This window comes from Galeopterus variegatus, unplaced genomic scaffold (genome assembly GCF_000696425.1).
Source record: "Galeopterus variegatus unplaced genomic scaffold, G_variegatus-3.0.2 Scaffold8602, whole genome shotgun sequence".
Lineage (NCBI taxonomy): Eukaryota > Metazoa > Chordata > Mammalia > Dermoptera > Cynocephalidae > Galeopterus > Galeopterus variegatus.
The window spans coordinates 10588-15934 of record NW_007734713.1 but is presented as its reverse complement, the minus strand read 5'-3'; the positions used below and the strand labels follow the sequence as shown (position 1 = coordinate 15934).

Genomic DNA, 5347 nt, shown 5'->3' with positions numbered 1-5347 from the left:
GAGTGTAAAATCTGCATAGTATTTATGGTATGAGCCTAGTTTATTGTATTGACAATAGCTGTTTTGCCTTTTTATATTCATATTTTTATGCACTTTTGAAAAGTTCTGTCAAATACAGTCATAGAAAGGCAGTTACTGTAGAATAGGATAAGTGAATTTAAAATATTCTTTAAAAATACCAAATTCATTTCCAAAACAGTCCTATTTACGCTCTCTCCAAAATCTGGTATCAATGGATAACAATATGATACCTTGTTATTTAATGTACACTAATTGTTAAGGATTTTAATACTAATAGCCAACTAATACTTATTATTGGTATATAGTATATGGATTTTACTAATATCCTATGTCACCCAGTTTGTCATTTTATAATTATTTGAATACCAAAATTTATACATATTATGTATAAAAATGTATCCATAAATTGTTACGTTCACTTACATTCTATATACTCCTTCTTACTGAATTGGTTCTGATATGCACTCTATTTACATAAATCACTTCCCTAGCAGAACATTTTTTCCAAAGCATAAAGTTATTATATATTATATAATTAAAGGAATGCAAAATATTTTGCTATGGGTAACACAAGAGTTGTATTATCTTACAGTTTCTCACAATATTCAACATTAACATCAGATCAACAATTATAACAATTGATTTTAATATTGGCTCATGAACGTGCTCACATTCTTTTAATGTGTATACATATAATCTATGCAGATTTTTAAATGTATTTTAATGAGAAATAAAAATGGGACTTCTGGCTTTTGGTTTTTTTCTATGTGTGGGATTTTAATGCCTTTTGTTTTGTTGCTATTGTCAATCAAATAAAGTATCCTTTTATTTACACAAATGGGAAAATTTGAATTGAATTGCTATTGAAAATAGCTATTGAAATTTCAAAATTTTAAGCTGCCAGATAAAAATCTAAAAGACCAATTTAAATTTAATAATAAAAAAATCCAATAAACACAAAAGGAGGTAAAAAAAGAGGGACAGGAAAAGTGATGGGAAAAATAGAAAACAAATGGCAAGATGGACAAGTCTGAAATAAACTATATGAATAGTAACATTGGCTTTAAAAAGAGCAGGTCAGGAGGGGCAATAGCAATACAATTCAACAGAAAAATCTCTGAGAACTAAAGATACATCACCTTCCCAGGAATGATGCTTTAAAGCTGGCTGCCTTCCCAACAGAGTCCATGGTGTACCCGAAAAAATGAGCAGAATATTTCCAATGCTGATGAACAAAGGAAACTTTCCACAGAATTCTCTATCCAGCAAAATTTTCTTTCCAAACTAAGAAAGAAGACATATCCACATACACAAACGTCAGACAGTTTGTCACTGAATTGTCAGTAATTTCTGTTTCTACAGGAAGTTCTACAGGCTGCAGGAAGTGGCACGTGATGGAAACCGAGAATATCTGGTATGCCAGAAAAGCCTTGGGCAGAAAGACTGAGATTGCGCCCTCTGCCGACAGTAGTTAGTAGTTGTCCTCATAATTTTTCTGAATTATGGCAATGCTTTTCCTATAACTGTGCCATCACCAGTTTTGCCAATTACTAATCATCATTCACATTATAGTAAAAAACTTTTTCTTGCTCACTCTAAAAACTCTTTGGAAGAAATGTCTTAGTTTCTTCTAATCTGCCCCTTATATCTGAATCTTTATCTTCCACCGTGTGACTAAAACACTCTCATGTAGTCATATGACAATATATTAAGGTTTTCCGGTTTTTTACAACTCTACAAAAAGATCTTTAATCACAATTTCCTCAACCACAATTCTAGCTGGGTAACTTCTACATAACTTAAAATATATAACCAAAAATTTCTCTCTTCCTGGCACCTTTCCTGAAACTCCAGATTTTACAGCCAAATCAGTGGGTTCCTAACCCACCATTACACATGTTTATCATAGGAGGTTTTATTATATACGTATACATGTGCATAAATATATATATGTATGTATACGTGTGTGTGGTATAACATATATACACACACACAGATTTATTTTTAAATAACTCCATATTTTCTGAACGTTTGTGAAGTGGATGACAAGTTTTCTTCTCTGGATCCCCACAGTACAAAGCACATGAGAAGATCTTGATAAATTTTATTTATTTAATAAGTGAATAATAAAGTCCAAGTTGTAATCTAAACATTTATCCCAAAAAACAGACAAGACTCAAATTTGTAGATCTCTATACAAATACAAGCCTTACTACGGGTAAAATAATGATTTTGTTAAGTTTTAGACTGAGATGATAGTATACCCAGAGCTCATAGAGAAAAGAGCTTTTATCCCCAGTATTTAAAACTAAGTGTCTGTACACTATGGCAGTAATAAGTATGTATTGAAAAAATGAGTGAATAAATGAAGTCTGTCATCATGTTACTAATGTTATTGACCAAATTATTAAGGAAAAACTTTAAAAATGTAATCTTTAACATGAGCCTGAGACTGTGGCAATGGAACTAGTCTTTTCTTTTTCGCTTGCTATGTGAATGTGAATGTGAATTTCCTGTAAACATGAAGAGTTGCCAGCCTATTACGTAGAGAGGAGGCTTAAGCCGTGCCATAATGTTCAAACTATGTCATGAAATTTATAAAAAGAATGCATGCAAGTGCGGGGTGTTTCTTTTTGCTCAGTGGTATGTCATCAGAAACTCTTCTGGCTCACTACTTTGAAATACCACTGGATCTTCATTGATGAATAGTGGAAACTCCCTAATCTGTGTTCAAAATGAGAAGGGAAAGGCTGCTACAGATATATTTGCTTATCTAGTTGAGTACAGTCCATCCAAGATCCGAGCACTTGTAATGGAGGAAGCAGAGAAGACTGAAGATGATGACCTTTTCATTAATGTAGTGATTAAGCAAATGATCTGTGATAGTGATCCTGAGCTGGGAGGTGCTATGGAACATCTGCGAACTTTGCAAGATCTGGACAACATGCTGTCGGTATCCAATAAATATGTAACATGTGATTTTCTAAATTTCTTCTATAAACATTGTCTGCATAACTTGATAGCACCACCTTTGGCCACCACTTCAGAAGACAAACGTGAAGGAGATAATATATCCACCGAAAGCAAAAATTGCCCAATAATTATCAAACAGCAGATCTGCTTGTTATAATTTTAGACCTACTCACATTTTGCTTACAGCAACACACCCATTACATAAAAAGCTCTATTTTGAGCAATGATTTGCTAAGAAGGGTCTTGATTTTGATGAATTCAAAGCACACTTTCCTAGTCTTGTGTGCTTTTCGCTTTATGAGAAGGATGATTGGCCTTAAAGATGAACTTTATAATAGTTACATCATCAAGGGAAATCTGTATGACCCCGTTGCAAATGCTTTTCTGCATAATGGAACCAGGTACCATATGTTGAATTCAGCTATTATTGAGGTGTTTGAATACATAGGAGTGGAAAATATCCCGTCTATATTTGCACATATAGTCGAAAACTTTTATAAGGCACTTGAATCGATTGAACATGTTCAGAAATTGAAAGGATGGAAGATTAAATATGACGATCAGAAAGACAGAGAAAGTCGAATACAGAATTATTTGCGTTCCATACCATATGGTAATATACCTCAAGGAGGTGCCAAAGACTTGGAGGTAAAGGAAGAAATGTGTTTTAAAGAAGATATGGGAGTAGCAGTCATGCCATCATTGGAAAATAACTTTCCAGACTCTTATGATCAATTCATGGAGACTAAAAGAACAAAAGAAGATTGGAACCAGGTAGGCCTTCCCAAAAGAACATCACCTGGTGGCTTATATTTTTTTTTCATCTCCTTCTGCTGCTGTTGCTAAGGGAACAAGGAGCCCAAAAGGTAGCAGCGTAGTACGTTTAGTGGATTATCCAGATCATGATGATGAAGAAGAAGATAAAGAAGAAGAAACATCCCCAACGGAAAGACCTTATCTCAGCAAATAAAATCTTTATGGAAGACCCTCAACATGTGCTTCCACTAAAATTCTATAAATTTCAAGGACCTGAAAAGTCTGATTCCAAAAGCTTTCTTGTGTGAGATATACAATAGCATATATGATGAGCTTAAGAGGGTTCAATTCTGTAAAAAACAAGACTTTCCATAACCTTAAAAAAAAAGGTAACCAGACTTGCTGGATAACTTGTTAGCAAGAAAGTCTTAGTTTGCGGGGAAACACAGGCTTCGAAAGTAATATTAATGTAGTGTTGTTTCAGGGGTTTATATTAGAAACAACTGCAACAGTTCTTGCAAAGTCTACTTGCACAATGGTTCTAGCCATGGTGTTCTTCCCTTCAGTTGCCTTTTTGAAATAAATGTTTATGTTTATATGGAAAACAAGTCAACTGCAATAAAAAATAAAGTTATGCTGCCCAGATCTTTCTGCAAACATTTAACAAAAATTCAGAATGATGGGTAGAGGGAAGGAACTTCCAGAGTATATTTCCATGAATAAAAAAAGCAAGCTGGATTCAAAGTGTGCACTTGTTGATCCAATTCTTTTCTTAGACAAGAGATGGCAAGGAACAGTTTGGTAGTATTCCCACAGGGTTTTCTCGAGGACCTTGGGAGTGAGTAGAACTGAGTACTTTTAACTGCCTAGATTGTGAAAGATATTTTTTAAGTCATTTCCTGATTCATTAATGAAATTTATCGTTCTTTCTAGACCAGAGGTAAAAGTTAAAGTGTAATTTATAAGGACTAACATAAAAAAAAAAAAAAAAAAAAACAGTGCCGAATGAAGTAGCATTTCATATTTAAAAGCAATTTTGGGCCAAGAAAAAGTTACTTAAGTGTCAAAGTCAGCATACTGCACGTGAATTTTTTTCTGTCAATAAATAAATGTATACTATAAAAATACTTTATTAAAGAGTGTATGCAGATGAATCTCTAAAAATTAGTTGTCGCAAAGTGTTAACAGGATTTATTTCTAGAGGAACAAGTTAACTTATTCTCTTTTTCCTGGAATTTCTTAAACTGAAAAGCAGTTTCTTGTGTTTTGAAGATTTCAGAGTTAATGTTAATTTGTGCTATGTAGACAGAAAGTATAGTTTTCAATAAAACAGATATTTATTTCGTATATTAAAAATACCACCGTACTTCTTTGTACCATTTGGTGATATTCGTGCAGAACTATAAAATTTAGGAGTTAAAATGTGACCTGTAATTACGAAATTAAAAGAAACCATATTAAATTTACTATAGTGCCAACAGGAGACACAGCTTATGCAAACTAGTGGAGAAGCTACAAAGAGACTATATTTCTAAAAACAACAAGCAATAATTTCATCAGATATAGCATCTACTAAAGTGTGGACATGACCTCAGGA

At 33.3% G+C, this 5347-nt stretch overlaps 1 pseudogene; it reads left to right on the top strand.

The window, feature by feature from the left end:
• Positions 1-2722: 2722 nt before the first annotated feature.
• Positions 2723-3964, top strand: LOC103608589 (annotated as a pseudogene).
• The last annotated feature ends 1383 nt before the right edge of the window (positions 3965-5347 follow it).